This window comes from Panthera pardus, unplaced genomic scaffold (assembly GCF_024362965.1).
Source record: "Panthera pardus isolate Hobbes unplaced genomic scaffold, ASM2436296v1 HiC_scaffold_8, whole genome shotgun sequence".
Classification (NCBI taxonomy): domain Eukaryota; kingdom Metazoa; phylum Chordata; class Mammalia; order Carnivora; family Felidae; genus Panthera; species Panthera pardus.
The window spans coordinates 131,691,174-131,712,175 of NW_026527013.1; positions in this window are offsets into that span (position 1 = coordinate 131,691,174).

Sequence of the window (21,002 nt, forward strand, 5' to 3'; positions counted from 1 at the left end):
CCAGCTATGAAACCTACTAGCTGGCATTTCTCAAGGAAAAAAAAAGACAACTGTAATCCCCAAATTATCAATATGGTAGCTCACAAGTACCCTTAATATAAAAATTATTAGATCATACTGGAAATCGTCATTGCTGATCCACACTTGTTCTATGTTCTCTGGTTGTCAAACCAGGTCATTCACTGAAGGAGGGAAGCATTTTGTTGCATGTTCTGCTTTCTGATAACAATTTATTGTAAAGAACCCTTACCTCCTTTAGTGAGTCAGTCAACTTGACAGAGCATCTCCCTGCATCACAAATTATAGTCAATCGTTTTTAAAATTATACTCTTTCAAGAATTATTTGTTTTATAAAATGATTAATATGCATTGAAACAATAGCAAGCAAACACAGGTAGAGAAGGGGAATTCTACCAATTTCAGACCTTCTCTTTTACCCATTCTCAAGAACAAAAAGCATACTACTCAGGGAACCTAACTTAGTAAATCACTTGATTCTCAGTTGTTGTTTTTTGTTTGTTTGGTTTTTTTTCACCTACAAAGATATACTTTTCAAGGAGTTTTGTTTGTTTTCTTGCTTGCTTGCTTGCTTGCTCCCCACCACCTCTGGTCTCTCTTCCATTATGCCTTGCCATTATCACTGTTCCCCCTTATTTTCATACTAAGATGGCCTGTTCAGAAACAAATAAAGTGGAACTCTTTGTGCCATGGTTTCAGGTGGACAAATATAAGCATAGGAAGTTTGGTCTGCAAACTTCCTAACCTTCCCCAGTCTAGCTATTCAACTGAACACTCACTCTTTCCTCTTCAGAGTATTCTGCCCAAATCAGTTAATTATAGGACCAGAAAGATTCTAACTGGCCAGTTAGCAATTTGAAAGAGTGGCTAATGGATTATCTTTTAAGCGTATTCGTAGGAAACAAGATTCCTTTTTGTGTTAGCTTTTTAATCTGGATAGTTTCAGTAGAGATGAGAAACACATAATACAACTTTATAAATTCTCTGTGATTCAATGGTTAGTAAAACTATTTTTCCTTAGGCATATAGTATTACATGGGCTATTTAAGTTAATAATGTCAAGTCATTGAGGCCGAATGTGAGGAAACTAGAATGTCTCTAAGAGATTATGGAGTAGTTAAATGTTTACATACTTTCAAAGTAAAAAAAAAAGAATGAAAAGGTTCCCAGTTTTGATCATGTTGTTTTGTTTTTGTGTGTTTTTGTTTGTTTTTTTTGTTTTGTTTTTGTTTTTGCATGGGATTAGAGGCAACATTTCATGTGCAACATCAAACTGTAATTACGAATTTTCCACAGAGCAATGTCAGCACTGAAATACTAAATAGAGGACTGACATTATGCCTGATCTGTTTTAGGGAAAGGGATGTATTGAATTGACATTGGAATGGTACTTCCCAGTTGGATTTAATGAGACAGTAAACGGGAACAGGAATTGAAGTGGCATACATTCTTTTAGTATCAAGGAATTAGGGCTATTTTCATTTTTCATGCTGTCCTAAATAATAATAACAACCCTATTTATTGGAACAAGAGTGAGTCCCCTATTTAAGTTTAAATTATTTTTTCTCGTGAAATCCCTTATAGTTATAATAACTACAAAAAATACTTAGAGAAGGAAAGCTTTGAAATGAAGCAATCAAAAGAAAAAACTGCATGTGGCATTATTAGAGCAGTAGTTAAATATAGTAGAATTATTTACAAATGGATAAGTAAATTTCAATTTAATTTAATTTGAAAATGATTTGGGACCTGTTTGATTTGTTTATAGATTCATGAATACCAAGAATAAGAGGGGAAGGATATGGATTGTGTGTAGTTAAAGCACAGATATTTTTGTTACACTTTATGTTTCAAGACTAAAGTTTTTTTAGATGTAGGGACTTCTAGACCTTATAATGGATATGATTGAATTGTAGACTATAACCTTGAAGACTTTAGAGGAAAAAACTCTTTCTATTAAGAGCATGGTAATCATCTAACGTTTTCCATGTATCAAAAGAAATATTCCTTCAGAGCAAAGGAGGGCTGAAACAGTCCCTTTGGCACATTACATCTTTGTTAGTGCTAATGGAATAAGGTAGACCCTTTCTACTCAAAGTATGGTGCATGTACCAGTAATGTCAGTGTCATCCTGGAGCTTGTTAGCAATGCAGAATCTCAGGTCCCACTCCAGACCTTCTTAATCAGAATTAACCTTTAAACAAGATACCCAGGTAATTCATATGTACATTAGACTCTGAGATGAACTGTTACAAATCTTGGCACTGTAAACGAGTGCTGTCCAATAGAACTTTGTACAATGATGGAAATTCTTTGTGCTATTCAGTACGGTAACCAATAACTGCATATAACTATAAGAACTTCAAATATGGCTAGTGCCAATAAGAAACTAATCTTTTTATTTTATGTAATTTTAATTAATTTAAATTTAGATAGCCACATATGGCCAGTGGATACCATATTCTACATTACAGCTGTAACTTTTTATTCAAATGTATTTATGGGAACAATGTATGCCTTCTGAAGCTTTGGGACATTTGTTCTTTTTACCTCATTTGCCAAAGGTTATAGGACCTTTATAATACATTGATACTTGTAAATCTTGTGTATTTATTTATATATTATCTGCACTATTCCTGGGACATACTTCTTGTATTCTACTACAGTTGTTTGTTTATGTTGGGGCTCAGGGCAGGCTGCCCCAAAAATGCCACTTTGGCATATTGATTATTTGAAGACTACTTAAACAGCCAAGTAAACAGGACATTTTTCACCCTCCTTTGTCTCCAGAAAGTAGGAAAGAAATCTCACATGTGAAAAGTACCCACCATGTACCACATGATAGAGAGTCATCCTTGTTATCAAAGATAGGGAATTCAAGGCCAAAGAAACCTATGTGAACAAATTTTGTTACTTTTATTGATTTACTATCCCAGTCCAAATTCTGTTTAGAATTTCTTACTAATTGAAGCTGCATAACATAATTTTATTTCTCCTGTCAATATTTCACAGATTTATTTTCTCTAAAGTTTATATAAGCTGTATGCCTTGGTCATTTCTTGGGTCTCAATTTTATTATTGGGCATCCATACACACGTAATTAGACTTTTGTCCTGTTAATCTGTTTCGTGCTAATTTCATTTAGACCAGGGAGAAGAACCTTGAAGGGGAAAGTAAAATTCTTCTTCTCCAACATTTACATGGCTGTTTTCTACCATGTCCCACCATCAACCTGATCCCAAGAAGATGACCTATAAGCTTCTCAAGAGAGATCATGTCTCAATAATCTTATTCCTATTAACTTAGTACCAAGTTAGGCGTGTATGAGGTACTCTTTGCAGTAGCACTGAATTGAATTGGCAAAGAAATAAACCCATGGGTATTTATTTTAATAAGACTTAGTAAAGCATGGAATTAGATTTAAAGTAACATTATCTTGGACAATATCCATTAGTATTCATCCCACCAAAAAAGAAATGGTCAAGCCAACAGAAACAATAACAACTATAAGAACAATAAATTTTGTATGGCTAGAATTAGTTTCAGCCCTTTAAATTCAGGCTGATGTATAGAAAATACTGAAGCGTATCAGTAAACATATAAAATATACTGGCTAAGTTATTTATGAGTAACATGCAAATCAACATTTTGTACTGTCAGTTCTGAATTAGCAAGAACCCCAGAGTTGGACCTGAGACATGGAAGAGGGGATGTCTCCCTAAGGAGCTAGATGGCTTAGATAGTGAGGCTGGATAGCCGAATTCTCCAAGTCCCAAGTTGATATGAGCTAAAAATTTAGCTACAGAAGACAAATAACCATGGGGTCACTAACACCAGGTGGGTAGCCTGACCCTCACACCATGGTGCGAATACACAAATGCTTTTCTGACAAGCAGTGCAAAAAGCCAGGTAAACAGCTTGGGATATGAACAGATGGCTTTGTAATGCCAGCTTTTTTTTTTTTTTTTCTGCTTCTCTTTCCTTTTCTCCTCTCTTCATCCCCCCTTCTTCTCCTTTTGTTTTTAGAGAAGAAGCAGACTGTCTGTGGTAATAATGGCTTCTAATTTTGAATTTAACAATCTTTCTCATCTAGATTCTCAAATCCCGTGACTTGGAATAAACTATTACTTTACTAACATCAGCTCCGTGTGTTTTGCTCATTTCCATTGTCTTGTGAACAAAGATAAGTCTACTTTAAGTTTTAATTATTGCACCTTCATATTATTTGAATTCACTAGACGTTAGGAATGATATGATATACTGAGAACATTTTGTCGATAAAGTTCATACTTATAGTTCATTTTTTAATAAGTTTGCCATATTTACAAAGAGTTCTGTCAACCAGGGGTCTTTTGTTTGTTTGTTTGTTTAATCTCTAATTGTGGACATTTTCAAACATATTCAAAAGTAGGTAATGATAAAAATCCACATACTTCTCACTCAGCCTCAAAAAAGATCAACATCCTTCATCTCTCTTTGTTATTTGAATAGAATATGTTAAGCCAAGTCTCACCATACTGTTATTTCATTTATGAGTACTTCACTATGAATCTCTAACAGATAAGGATTTAAAAAAAAACAATATCATTATCACAACAATAATTCTTATTATTTAATATTCAGTCCCTTTTCAATTTTTCCTGGTTGTCTCAAAATTATCTTCTTACAGTTGGCTAGTTTAAATAAAAATTCACGCAAGATGCAAATAGCATTTATTTAATGTGCCCCTAAATATGTATATGTATATGTATATGTATATGTATATCTATATCTATATCTATATCTATATCTATATCTATATATTAAAAAGATTAAGTTGTGGTAAGAACACTTAACATGAAATCTACTCATTTAACAAAATTAAAAAAAATTAATGTTTATTTATTTTTGAGAGCGAGAGAGAGAGAGAGAGAGGGAGTGCAAGTGGGAGAGGGGCAGAGAGAGAGGGAGGCACAGAATCTGAAGCAGGCTCCAGGCTCCAAGCTGTCAACACAGAGCCTGACAAGGGGCTCAAACTCACAAACAGTGAGATCATGACCTGAGCAGAAGTTGGATGCTTAACTGACTGGGCCACCCAGGCGCCTCAACAAAATTTTAATATATAATACCATTTTGTTAACTATAGGTACAATGAACAGATCTCTACAATTTAATCATCTTGCATTACTGAAACTTTATACCTACTGGATAGTAATCCCCACCCACCCACCCCCAGCCCACCCCACCCCACCCACCTGCCAAACTAAGTTCTGCCAACCACTATTCTACCCTCAGTTTTTGACTTTTTTAGTGTATGAGGAGGAATAATAATTTTCCCTTTACCCTCCTGAGTTTTTAGCTTATACCCTTGTAATAAAAGATAGATTAACAATAGAAAATTGAACAGAAGTTTATTAACATGTGTACCTAATGTACACATGGGAGAGACCCAGGGAAAAATAAGTAATTTTCAGAGTTAGCCTAATCCATCATCTTAAATACTATCTTCAGCTAAAGACAAAAAAAAAGGAAAACTGGGAGAGAAGGATTGGATGGGCGAAGGACAGGAAACCCAGTTATGGGTAACCTGGAGGTTACCAAGAAAATTATATAAACAAAAGCAAGGTTTGTTATGCAGATCTAGATTGATGCCTTCTCCATTAAAAAAATTTTCCTAGGATTTAGAGTCTGCTCTTCCTTGGCATGAAGGAAGACATCCTTAGAAATGGAGATTTGCTTTATACATGTAAACTTCCCTTAAAAAAGGGTAACTTCTATTCTGTTTTCAGAGCTTCTCCTTCCTGTATTTGCTGTTTCTCAAAATAATCATAAGTAATCCTTATGCCAATGATGTATTTTTCAGGGTGGCATATTCTACCCTTCATTAGATACTTGTTATCAGTTGAATCATGTAGTATTTGTTCTGTGGCTGATTCTTTTCATTTGTTATAATGTCCTCAAGGCTCATCCATGTTGTTGCATATGGCAGGAGTTCCTTCATTTTGAAGGTAGAATAATACTTCATTATCTGTATATACTACATATTGATTGATAACAATTCCCTCTCTCCTTTTAATGCCAAGTGTTTGCTGAATAAATTGGGTCATTTGTGCTGTAAAATTTCCCACATTCTGAATTTGAATATTCTTGTGGTATTCTTTAACACGTTCCTCTTCTAGTTCCTATATTTAAGTCTATGGTCAGATGCAGAGATTAGATTCAAGGTCAAAGTCTTTCAGCAAGAATTCTTCACTTTGGTTCTCTGTCTTCTAAGTCCTTCTCCACAAAGTAAATCTCTGAAAATGGAGGCAAATTAGGATGGGAGTCTTCTATCAAAGAATATTTAAAGCTTACTAGAAGATTTAGCTGTGAAAATGTATTCTTGTGAGGCTTCTTTAAAGAAATTTTTGATCCTTTTTTTTATTATTGAAGTTAAAATTGGAATGTAACATAAATTTCATAACATATAAATTAGTATATAACATTATAACTTGATATCTGTATGCACTACAAAGTGATCACCACCAATAGTCTGCTTATAATCCGTAACCATAAAATTGACCCTCTTTCCTACCTATTGATGTACCTATTTCACTGACTCCCAATCCCCTTCCCATTTGGTAACCATCAGTGTCTTCTATGAGTTTGTTTTGTATTATTTTGTTTGTTCATTTTTTTTTTTATTTTTAGATTCCTCATATAAGTGAAATCATATGGCATTTGTCTTTCTCCATCTGACTTATTTTGCTTAGTATAATACACATAAGGTCCATCAGTGTTGTCACAATTGGCAAGATTTCATTTTTCTTTACTGGGGAGTAGTACTCATTAGATAGATTAGATTAGATTAGATAGATAGATAGATAGATAGATACAGAGATATCTCCTCTTTACCCATTCATCCATGGTTAGGTTGTTTCCATATCTTGGCTATTGTAAGTAATGCTGCAATGAATAGATGAGTGTATATGTATTTTTGAATTAGTGTGCATATTCTTCAGATACATACCCAAAAATGGAATAGCGGGATCATATGGTAGATTTTATTTTGTGAGGAATCTCCATAATGTTTTCCATAGTGACTGCACCAATTTACATTTCCACCAAGAGTGTGCAAGGGTTCCCTTTTCTCAACATTTTCTTCAACACTTGTTATTTCCTGTCTGTTTGATAATACCCATTGTAATACGTATGAGGATTCATTGTGGTTTTAATTTACATTGCATTTCCCTAATAATTAGTTATGGTGAACATCTTTTCATGTTCCCGTTGGCCGTCTGTATGTTTTCTTTGGACAAATGTCTATTCACATCCTGTGTCCATTTTGTTATAACAGTTTTTTTATTATTGTTAAGTATGTGTGTACTAAATATGAGTTCTTTCTATATTTTGGATATTAACCCCTTATCAGGTATATAAAATATTTTTATTATCAGATATATAAAATATTTTTATTATTATATTTGTTATAAGCTCTGCCTTAAAATTTTTAATTCTCTCCAGTTTATAGTATTGTCATACTTTTGGAGATAATTGGATTAAAAAATAACAAAAATTTAATTTCCATATATCTCAGGTGAACTTTCTGTTTCACAAGTAGCAAATGAATGAATTTGGAGAAGTCTATCAGAAAGATCTCAAACCCGGTCTGTGGTTGCCTGGAATGGAAGGGGATCAATAACCCACCCAAAATTTGATCTAAATATGTTATGTTGATAATGCTGCACACGCTGAGGGTATGAAGAGATTTATTTTGCATATAATGGGACTTTCCAGGGAACAGCAGGGTAGACTCTCCAGTACACTGAAAATAACTTGACAGAGTAAGGTGAGACACTAGTTTTGCTTTTATTATAGTTAGGGGGTAGTTAGAGGACAGGGATTATTGCTGAGTAGTTTGAACTTGCTACGTCTTAGCTTCCCTAATGGCTTGCCCAGATAGGGCAAGAGGGGAATAGACAGCTGGGGTTTGAGCCAACTGACTGAGCCACCCAGGCATCCCCATACATTGTCTTTCTAATGAGTTCCCAGGATGTTGTGAACCGGGATGGCACTCTGAGAACCACTGTTAAACACAAATTTCTATGAACACAAATTGGTACAGTACATGTGACTCATTTACCTTCAGAGTGATATGTCTTCATTAAAGTTTATCTGACTGGACTTACCAAAACTGGTTGGAGTATAATATTAGTCACACCATAAGACTAATACTCCAAACTGAGAGACAGAATAGCATAAGGGTTAAAAGCGTAGCCCCAATTCAAAAAGATATATGCACCCCTATGTTATTGCAGCATTATTTACAATAGCCAATATTTGGAAGCATTCTAGGTGCCATCAATAGATGAATGGATAACTCCCCCCACACACACACACACACAACACAACACAACACACACATATATGTGTGCATATTATGCAACCATCCAAAAAAGGATGAGATCTTGCCATTTGCAATAACATGAACAAACCTAGATGGTATTATGCTAAGTGAAAAAAGTCAGGCTGAAAAAGGCAAACACCATATAATTTCACTTATATGTATAAATCTAAAAAAGGAAAACAAATGAATAAACAAACAAAAATCAGAATCAGTTCTATAAATACTGAGGACAAACTAGATGGTTGCCAGAGGGAAGGGGATGGCAGTGGGCAAAAGGGTGAAGGGAAGTGGGAGATATAGGTTTCTAGTTATGGAATGAATAAGTCACTGGAATAAAAGGCACAGCATAGAGGATACAGTCAATGATGTTGCAATAGCATTGTATGGTGACAGATGGTAGCTATACTTACAGGGAACATAGTTGAATCACTATGTTGTAGTACCCCTAAAACTAATGTATCATTGTGTGTCAACTATACTCAGAAAAAAAGGTTGCTTCACATTAGAAGATCAGGCTTTCTTTTCTTGTTAAAAATTGTTTTAATGTTTATTTATTTTTGAGAGAGACATAGCATGAGTAGGGAAGGGGCAGAGAGAGAGGAGACACAGAATCTGAAGCAGGCTCCAGGCTCTGCGCTCTCAGCATAGAGACCAAAATGGGGCTTGAACTTATGGACCGTGAGATCATAACCTGAACTGAAGTCAGATGCTTAACCCACTGAGCCACCTAGGTACCCCCAGGATTTCCTTTCTAATTCTCCCACCAAATAACTATGAAACATTAACCATGTTGTATAATTTTATGACTCATTTTCCTCACCTAGAAAATGGGGAGGTACTAGTACCCAATCATGGGACTGTTGTAAGGATCAAATAAGATAATGTATATAAAGCATCTGGCAAGTATGTTAATTCTTTAGCATGATATCAGAACTTGGTTAATGTTCTCACCTAGGATGCTCAGAGTTTGAAGTTTAGTATCACTTGGCATTTGTTAAATATGTCCCAACAGTAGTAGTACAAAGGTTTTAGTTTTGCAATAACTATCTTTGAGGGTATAAAATTATATTTGCTTTTATAATTTGCTGTAAGTAGATTTAACTCTTAGCTTTGAAAAGGTTTTTGGTGACCCATAAGCAGGAAAAAAATAAGTTCATAAAATCAAGTATGTACTTTCTATTGTGTTGGGGGAATAGAGAGGAATAATTTGTTTTTAAGGAACTCATATAACCTGAAGCAAAGTTTTGCAGAGTCTCAGAACTTATTTATGTCAACTGTCTTCTTAAATAAAATCTACTGATATATATCCAACTAATAGAAGATCAATTTAATCAATAAATTTATTTTTTAAAACCATCTCCATTAATGAAATTGAATTGAATAATACATGGTCAAAATAATTGGGTAATTGATGGATAATTGGCAATACTTTCTGTCTTACAGCCAGGACTTTCAGCATTATAGCAGATCCTAAAAGTTTTTGCTATGCTTTCCTCATTGCTGGAATAAAATGAAATTGGTTAACATTTGGTGTCTAGGTTTTTTGGTGTTTAGGGTTTTGGTTTTTTTGTTTTTTTTTTTTAATACACTCTGTGTCCTCTGAGTTTGTACTGCACTGCCCTCTGGAGGACAGAATTCATCATAACACATGCATTGTAATTTTAGGAAAATTCATACTCCTCCATAAAGATAAATTGTGCCTCACGAATGTGTGATTCAGGATAATAGCACCAGGATATAATAGCAAAATAAAAGATATTATAATTTATGCTAATATTTCAATTGGCATTATTGACTAGTGTTTTTCCTCCATTCCAAGTATCACATTTCAATTTCCATAACAAATGATTAAAGCTTTTTTAATCAATATTCCTTTAAATAATGATGCACCTCTCTTAGTTGGATTTTAAAACAAAGGTCTAAATTTTTCCAAAATTTAAAATATTAACAGTTGAAATTCTCTAAGTGCATCAAATTTACTTTCCTGATTGTTAGTTTGCCCCTTTTATTTTGAATATAGACAAAGATTTCCTATTTGAAGAATAATTATGTATTTTTATTCACTTGCCATAGATTCTGATACATAGTCAAAGGTTAATCCTTTATCAATCATGAATACTAGTTGGTTGGGTTAGAGAAATAAGCTACTGGGTGCCTGTCTGGCTCAGTAGATTAAGATTTGATTTTGGCTCAGGTCACGATCTCACATTTTATGGGTTTGAGCTCCACGTTGGGCTCTGTGCTGACAGTGCAGAGCCTGCTTGGGGTTCTCTCCCTCTCTCTCTCTGCCCCTTCCCTGCTTGGGCACTCTCTCTCGCTCTCTCTCTCTCTCAAAATAAATAAATAGACTTAAAAAAATAAGCGCTTAAGATATTTCTGTAGAAAATAAGTCTGTTGAACGTGACTGGTTGATAAAATCAGTGAAACCAGGAAAGAAGGATGGAGAAATATTTTAAGCAGATCTAAGTGACTTTATGATCTTTCTTGCATTTTGGAAATCATTGCTTTAAAAAAAATAGCTGTCACAGAAAGAAATTCAGGATGAACTTCATGGGACAAAATTGTGAAAAATTACACAGTGACAGTATTGTCCATAATTATCTTCTATCATTGTCTAATTGTATTTGGTTTATTTTAACTTGTTATAACAAGAGAAGTTACTTGTGTTTTTCTTTTATACCTCAGACTAGAAATCCAAGATGTTTTTGGTGATGATCTTTAAGTTGAGAACTAGACTAAATTTACAAGAAGGATGAGAGAGGAAGAAAGAAAAGAGGGAATCTTGAGGCTTTGGTCTATTTTCCTTTCCTCTTCTTGTCTGTTTTTCAATCAAACAAACACATCTGCATACTGACTTCAGACTGCTAACCAAAATTCGATGTAGATAAGTTCTTATTTAACACTGGTAAGCTGCCACTCTAAACTGGGATGGGTAACCAAAAAATGGAGCTAAATAGTAAATGTTACTTGTCTCTCACAGCTGTTTTTCAACTCCTGTCACCTTATGAGTATTCCTAATTGTCCAGCGTCAGGACAATGTTTGTAAAACATTTGTAAAAACAAACAGGTTACTTTCTATTTGCTTTTTAATTAATACTAGTTCAGGTCAAATAGCCAGCTAACAGAGATTAATCAAAACATGAGAATCTATCTCCATTGCATGGCAGGGGTTAAGATTTAAGAGAATGAAGGGAGTGAGGCCAAAAAAAAAAAAAAAATGAAGGGAAACGTTCACTCTTTTTAATAATACTTATTTTACTGGGCTAGCCAGATATTAAGAATATATGTTAATTTCTACATTAACCTTAAAGCTATACAATTGTGTTAGAAAAGAAGCACTGTTTTTTAATCCATTCATTCAGTTAATATATTTTGTTTATTGAATGTCAGCTATGTACAATGTATGGTGCTGTTAGGGCAAGTCATGGTGCACATACCTTCCCTTTGATTTAGTTTAAATAGAAATAAAATAGATAATTATCCGCTTTTAAATATATCTGACTTTAAATCCCCATTAAGTCCTCCAATTTCTAGTTCAACTATTAATATACACTTAAAATTTGTGAGCATTTCAACATTTCAATAGAAATAACAAACCTAAATAAGCTAGAATCAGATGTAAGATTATACCTCATATTCAGATTTTTTTAACTTGCTATACAATTATTATTTATTTAACAAACTGTTGGAGTATGCTTAACTCTTTTCTTCTGGATACAAGCCTTTTATAATAAATGCTCACTGTGCCTATCACTTCCATTGATTTATTATGTCAGGGAGTCCCTGTGTCACTATTTTATTATATTACATTGCCTTTCTAGTGCATATAGCTTTCTCATGATAAAGCTAATTCCGAACTCATTACTATGAGTTGCAAATTAGCTTGTATCCCCTTCTGACTATTGAAATACTTAATTTTTGTGCCAATAATTTTATAACGTAATATTCATGTACTTAATCTGTTAATCACTGCAACCCAAATTAATGTAGCTATATATCTGATTTATTTGCTACTGTGTCATGATTCCAGAAGAGCTGTAGCATATTTCTGGCTCTTATTTTTATGCATGTATTTATGTTGCTTAAAATTTTAGAGTAAGATTTTGACTTTCTGTGTTAAGTTTTAAAATAAAATTAAAAAAAAAAGTTTTGAGGTTTCTGAAACACTCATTCGGCATATAGTAATGCTGACTTTTAAATATGTGCACATATGATTTCTTATTTGCTGATTCCTCTCTATAATAGAAGTTTCGTGAATATGGACACCCCTACCCCCAAAATATATTTCAGTTTTCATCCATGAAGAGTTTGACCTACAAGTTTCAACTCTAATTTGCATTGTATAATTTTAAGTTGCTCTGTATATTAGATAGATTTTTCAAAACCTGAATAGGTGAACCTTGCCCCATTTCTAACAACTGCACTTCTCATTGGATTGCAGGGTTAGATTCATACACATACATGCTTCTCAAACTTCTTGGCTATATGTACCCTTTATTAACTATTTAAAGTATGATTACTCTGAAATCATAAATGCAGGTGAATTGTACTGAAATGAACTTTGCAGATTTCTATGAAGGGACTTAGTGGATGTGTTTTTAAAAAGTTAAGCAGCTGAAATAATGTACACAATTTTAGGCCTCCTTTTTTTTCACTCTGTTTTCAAATACACTAGAACCAATAAGCATAGCAAAAGGCAAGACACTTGTGATGTCATTTATTTTATTAACTATGATGGGACTCCATTATTAACAATATGGTAAGTCATTTTGTTCAGTGAGGATAAAGTTACAGGAACAAACACAATCATTCTGGTGTCTTTGAGCAGAAAAAATCTGGTAATAAGACTAGCTCAACTCCATATCCTAAAGTGAGATTGAGATACAAATGTCTAAGGAATAAATTTAATTAATCTTAAGGAATCCACACCTCTCCAATCCTCACATCAGGGGAAACTTCAACTTTTGACCAGTGGCTTTAATAAGCTTTTCCTAGAACTAAATATCATCAGCATTAGAGAGCTTTTGTATATCCATCATTCATTGGGATTATCTATTTCCTAAAATAATCATCGTTAGCATCTTCCTTACTGACTCTGGAGAGGGAGTATAACCCATTAATTCACTTGCACATAATCTAAAGGTAGGAGTTTCACTCCTACCAGTTATGCCAGTTAAATGAGAAAACTATTCTAATTGACCTTGAGAAGTTAAAAGAATGAATTTGATACGAAAAAGATTAATTGAAAAAATGAGCTAAAATAAGATCATCTAAAAAGTAACAAAAAGAACAGTCACAAGTATTTACTTAAGTACAAAATAGTAATAATAATTTAGGAAAACACATATAATATTACCTATAGCTATTTTAGCACAAGACAGGAGTATAAATATAATATCCAATATAAAATTGGCACTAATTTATATTATATATGTGATTGTTTTTGACTGAGGAAAGCAATTAACAATAAATCAGTTTTCTGATGTAATAGAGAAGTGGGATCTTTTATGCATTGAAAATTGGTTCAGCCTAACCTCAGGTTAATTTTCTTCCTGAGTTTTCTTCCTAAAACCCAACCCTGGGAAAGAAGAGTCTTTTCAAAATATGGTCCTGGGAAAACTGGATATCCACATACAAAAGAACAAGATTTGAACTTTTTACTTATATCATATATAAAAATTAACTCAAAATGGATTAAAGCTCTAAACATCTGACCCTATGCTACAAAACTCTTAGAAGTAGACATAAGGGGGAAACCTTATGACATTTTTGAATGAGATATAAGATACCAAAGTACAGGTGACAAAAGAAAAACTAGGTAAATTCGACTTCATCAAAAATAAAAGCTTTTTGGGCTTTGAAGGACACTATCAAGAGAACAAGAAGGAAATCCACAAAACTGGAGAAAACATTTTAAATCATGTATCTGATAAGGGACTAATATTCAGAATATATAAAGAACTTCAACTCAATAACAAAAATTAATCTGGTTAAAACATGGTCGGAGATCTTGGATAGACATTTCTCCAAAGAAGATATACCAGTGGATAATGAACACAAAAAAGATGCTCAACATCACTAACATTAAGAAAATGAGAATAAAAACCACAGTAAGATAGTCCTATGTAAGATGGCTATTAGAATGATTGTTATTTTAAAAAGGCAAAAAATAACAAACATTGGCAAAGATTAGAGAAACTGGAACCCTTGTGCACTGCCTGTGGGAGTATAAAATGGTGCAGCTGCTGTGAAAAATACTATGCCAGTTCCTCAAAAAATTAAACATTGGATTACTATATGATCCAGTAAATCCACTTCTGGATTTGTATCCAAAATAATTGAAAGCAAGGACTCAAAGAGGTATTTGTACACTTATGTTCATAGCATTATTCATAGCAGCCAAAAGGTGAAAACAACTCAAATGTCCATCCACAGATGAACAGAATGTGGTATGTATCTACTGTGATGACCAGTGTCAACTTGGAGTAGGTTTTTGGATGAGATTAACATTTAAATTGGTGATCTTTAAGTAAGCAGATTGCCCTCTATAATGTGGTAGGCCTTATCCAATCAGCTGAAGTCCCAACAGAACAAAAAGACTGGTTTCTGTGTGCAAAAGAGAATCCTCTAGCAGACTGCCTTATGTCTTCATCTGCACTGTCACCTGTCCCGGATCTCTGCCTGCTGACCTTTGGACTGAAATTGCACCACTGATTGTCCTCAGTCTCCAGGGCTTTGGGCTGGAGTCCACACTTTGGGCTTTATTCACACCATTGGTTCCTCTGGGTCTCGGGAATTGCTGGCCTAAATTGCAGATTTTGGACTTCTCAGCCTCTGTAATCATGACAGACAATTCCTTATAACAAATCTCTTTAGGTAGAGATTGGTTCTGTTTATCTGGAGAACCTGCCTAATATACCTACACAGATATGTGTATCTGTGTACTTGTAGCACTTATCTTTAGTTGTAAAATTTGTCACCATTAGAGCTCTCAGTTGCTATTGTTAGTGTCTTATACTTCACTCTCAGAGTTTTGGGATACTAAATGTCTGTGTGTTTTTAGTGCTCTGGTATCCCAGGATTCCATACATTTTATAATAGTGTAATGCTCACTTTTCTTGTCATGAATCTTCATTTCATACATCAGTTAGCAGTTTCATTCATCTTCAGTGGTTTGGTACAATCTCTTTCTCAACCCCTTTCCTGCCTCCCTGCCTCAATTACAATACTGGCATCTTAATCTCAAAGCCCCTCATTCCTGCTTTACCACTCACCTGGCCAGTACTGAGTGTAAGCTTCAGAGGTCTCTCCAATCTTGTCTAGGGAAGGTAAGTAGAAAGGTTCCAGGCTGGATAGACTGTCAGACAGGCAGCTGAGTAGGTGCCAGAGAGTGCTGGCTGTCCTTGCACAGTGTTACCAATGTCTCTTTCTATTCAAGGGAGTTCAAGAGAGTGGGAAGTAGGGGGAGCCCAACTTTGTGCTCTGTGGATACCCAGCTAAAATACACCCTCGCACAGGAAACTGAAGAATAAGTGAACATAGCCAGGCTGGTCCCAGCAAAGGAACCTTTTCTCATGTTCAAAAGTTTTAATACTTAAAATATATTAAATGTCAATAATTTTTAATTTTAAAAATTCTGACAAGTCAATAATAAAATATGTTAATACCAATTAAATGTTGACATATTGCTATTTTGCCACAGTATTGCATTAATTATTATGAATTTTAACCTCTGAAATCCTTGCCATTGTGTTTCTGCCTATTAAGCACCCCTTTTCTTATATCACATCTATAGGTTTGCCAGAATTAGCAGATAAAAATACAGGATTTCCAATTAAATTTCAATTTCAGATAAACAACAAATATTTTTTTAAGTTTGTTTGTTTATTTACTTATTTATTATTTTGAGAGAGAGAGAGAGAGGGAGAGAGCAAGGGAGGGACAGAGAGAAAGGGGGAGAGAATCCCAAGCAGGCTCCACACTATCAGTGTGGAACCTGATGTGGGGCTCTATCTCAGGAACCATGAGATTATGACCTAAGATGAAACCATGAGTCAGACACGCTTAACTAACTGATGACCCAGGCGCTTCTACAACAAATAATTTTTAATTCAGAAATTCAAATTTGCCTGGGTATCCTATATTTTATCTGAAAGTCTTACACACTTCCCAGTTTTGACTATTGATCTTCTCTGGGACCTTCAAATAATGAACCATGACCTTCAAACTGGACTTTTTCTCTCACATCCCCAATTGGCCTATTTCCGTCAAATCCCCTGCCTCCCCTTCATTCAGGTTATAGGTGTCTGTGTCCTAAGATATGACAGCCAGTAATCTTTTGATAGTGTTTGTACCTTTAACTGAATATAGTACTTTTCTTGAGTGGTGACCTGAGCCAAATAGAATAGGACTAGCATCTCCCTTATAGAATCTACTTCTAATAGGGTCTAAAGTAACAGCCTGTTGGTCAGCTTTATCACCCTGATAACTAGTATTCATCATCATCTAATTAATTTTGTCTTTTTCAAATGTTCAGCTGAATGGTATTTTACTCCTAGTTTTCTCCTCAAGCCTTACTTCATTCTATCTTAAAATATTACAGCAACAAGTTTTCCTGTCCCTTTCATTTCTGAGCTCCTCTGAGAGTTAGTTGAGTAGTCCCACTAGCATTGCTAGGTATTCACCTTAACTCCTAATCAGGCTTGTCTGAGATTGTGTCATCTGAATTTCATATTCTCTCTGAATACTTTTTCCTCCAAAATTGAAGAAATTTAATTCTGTAAAGTATATGTCCACTTATGCCCATGTTTTAGGTGCGTTACATATATTATCTCTTTTAATTCTCACATAACCATGAAAGGCAAGTTCTATTCTAATTTACAGATGAGGGACAGAGATTCAATGAAAGCAAGTGATTTGTCCAGGTCAAGACTTGGAGTAAAAGTAGAAATGCTAGAAATGGAAGAGGCAAGGACAAATATGTGCTGAGCTAGTTGACTGGATAGAATCCTCACCTCAGAAACATCAGTGAGGGTGCAAATTTTGTGAGAAGGGGTAGCCTCAGGGCATTCCAAGGGTCCACAAAGTCCTTGATCTCACAATAAGCTGCCAAACTGCTCACCAGAGCTCATCTTCAGACAGACTTTGAACTGGCCTTTGGCACTAAGAGATAAAAAAAAACAAACAAAAAAAACAAAAAAAAACTTATAAACCCAAGCGTGGATTAAACTAACATAGACTATGGTTGCCAAATATCTGGAATTTCTAAAAAATTAAAATAGGTTTGTAAAACAGTAAATTGAACTTAAATTCTAAGTTTGACTCCTCCAAAAATTACACTGTAGCAGAGCAAAGAGTCTAGAGCCTTTATTCTTTAGTCCATTTTCTTTTATTTTTTTATTGTTTATTTATTTTTGAGAGGGAGAGAGACAGAGCACAAGCAGGGAAGGGGCAGAGAGAGAGGGAGACACAGAATCTGAAGCAGGTTCCAGGCTCTGACCTGTCAGCACAGTGCCCAGCACAGGGCTTGAACTCACAGACTGTGAGATCATGACCTGAGCCAAACTTGTGTTTAACAGACTGAGCCACCCAGGTGCCCCTAGTCCAATCTCTTTTAATTAGACTAAATTGATATTATGATTATAATTGACTTTAACTCTAAGTACATAACTAACATTTCATTCATATTTATTCTACTGATGGGTAGACTATCTCTATCACTCTCTCTCTCTCATTACCTTTCTTTCTATTAAGCCACTTGCCTTGTTTTTTAGAGTCTCTTTTTTTTAATGTTTATTTATTTTTAAGACGGGGGGAGGGGTAGAGAGAGAGGGAGACACAGAATCCGAAGCAGGCTTCAGGCTCCAAGCTGTCAGCACAGAGCCCAATGTGGGGCTTGAACTCATAAACCACGAGATCATGATCTGAGCTGAAGTCAGCCACCCAGGCACCCCATGCCACTTGCCACCTTATAGTTGCTTATTTGATAGTTCTGAGACACTTGCTCTTTGGAAAAAGGCAACGTGCCATTTGGTGGTAAGTAACCTGAATGACATTCAGAATTCCCATAAAACTTAATTACTAAACGCATCAATGAGACATTTATCCAAATGTCTCAGGCACAAGATACCTCTCTCATACTATACAAAAACCTGAATATGCCTTTCCTTCTTACTTTTAATTATAATTTTTAAAAATTATCTCAGTTCTCCAAACCAGACACTAAGGACTGAGTCCTAGAAGCTAATAAAAGAAGATTTTAAAAGACTGAGAAGACACCCAAATGTATCAGAGTGTCTAAGAGCAATGCTCTTTCTGGGTATATTTTGGTGTATAAAAATATTTAGAAACAGAATGACATTCCTTAAGATACTGTTCTGAAGCTTTCCTGAGAACCTCTCAGAGAGAGAGCCTAGAAGTTTACAGCTTAGTAAGTTCAGCTACTAGTTCTCTTCCAGTGAATATAAATATGGGTACTCATGATAATTCAAGGGGCGAGTTATTCTAGGATCTAACTTAACATTTATTTTATTGGAAGTTAACTCAGCAACACTAGCTTTCTTTGTTTAGTATTTTCCAGTGTATCTTTTACTGTATCCTTCTTTCTCCTTTTCTGTTTTAAACTTTTCTGTTTTAACTTTTTTAAAAAAATATTTATTTTTGAGAGAGAGAGAGAGAGAGAGCATGGATGGGAGAGGGACAGAGAGAGAGACAGATGATCTGAAGTAGGCTCTGAGCTGACAGCAGCAAGCCCAATGTGGGGCTGGAACTCATGAACCTGGAGATAATGACCTGAGCTGAAGTCCAATGCTCAATCAACTGGGCCACCCAGGCGCCTACCACCTTTGTGTTTTGATGTTGAGATATTCTCATGAGGCAAAGCTAATTAAACAAATCCAATCACATTTTTGTGATTATGATATACATGGACTTACCTCCATCACCTTATTTTGTTTACTATTTTACATATTTTTTTTCATTTAACTTTTCTGCTCAAGTTTTCTAATTTGCTTTTTAGTCCTTACTAGTTTAGAAATGTGTTCTATTTCATTACATATAACATTTGTCCTTTTATTTTTAATATCCTTTCCTAACATAAAATCTAGAATTAAAGAATATCTCTGTGCTCTAAAAAAGATTAGAACAGTTTAATTTCCAACACACTTCTCATTCTTTTATGTTAGTTGTATAGTATAGTATTTTAGATTCTGCTTTCTTTAAACTCCTCAAAATAAGGTGGTTTTTTTTGGGGGGGGGTTCTTTTTGTTTTCTTTGCAATTAAAGCTTATTTAGTTTTACCGAAATATTTAACATTTCTTTGGAGAGAATTCCTTTTTGAATTGTAGCTCTTTCCTCAGAATACTCTTTTTTGTAGTGAAATACATAATTTAATATTTATTTCAGCAAAGTCCACAGATTGAAAAAGCTCTCAAACTTAATCTGAAAAAAAATTATTTTACCTTCTCTCTTAACCAATCTCTCTTAACCAATCTCTTAACCAAATTAGCTGAGTATTAAAGCCAATTTGTTCACTCATTTCTCCTGAGCCTTTTGAAGGTATCTTGCCATTACCTTGTGCAGCTTTTGATGATAATAAACAATCTTTTGTCATTCTGATTACATTTCCTTACTAGGTGATCCGTCTTTTCTTTTGAAATATTTGATTATTTTCTTTTTATCTTTTATGTTCTTCAGTTTCACAACACCATGACTAGTTGTAGATTTAACTTTATTTTGTTGCTCTGGATCTTTATGTCAATTTAATCTAAAATCTCATGTGACAATTGTGACAAACTTTCGAGCAATAAGTCTGCAAATATTGACTCACTCCTAGTCTCTACCTCTCCTAGCATACTTTTCAGACAGATATAGGATTTTCTCATTTTATCTTCCACATATCTTAGTATTTATTCATTGTGATGGTTAATTTTACGTGTTAATGTGATTATGCTAAGGTGCCCATTTGTTTTGTTAAACACTAGTCTAGATGTTACTGTGAGATATTTTTTAGATGTGATCATATCCAGATTTGGAGGAGCAAAGTTTCTTGTGTTGCCTCTGCTAAGTCTTCATCATGGTTTGATTCTTCATAGAAGTGGGTTGGTTTTTTGTTGAAGACTTGTGATTCTTAAGTTATAAAAATGTCTCTACAAATGTTGCTTCTCCTGAAGTCTTAGGAGTTTCTGTGGTTCTCAGCTAAATGTCTCATTCTTGGACCTTCTCTGACCACTGGCTCCGTGTACTGCTCTTGATTCCCATCCACTCCTCACTCCACCATCTAGATCAACTTTCATAATTATAAAATTTCATAGAGTACTATTTATTTGATATCACTTCTCTGAGTTTGTAATTATACTTTTATTAGTACGATTACTTGACAAAAATATGTGACCCCCCTTACGCTCAATAGACTCTTAGCTCCATGAGAACAGGGAATATGTTTTTAGTTCGCTACTTAATCCCTAACACTTGGCACAGTGCCAGATATATAGAAGTCATTCACTTAAATTAAATATGTTTGTAGACCAAATGAATGAGCAAATAAATACACCCTTCTGTTCTGCTAATCATGAAAAATTTTCTCCTGGATGTGTTTCATTCAGATATTGAATAGATCAGA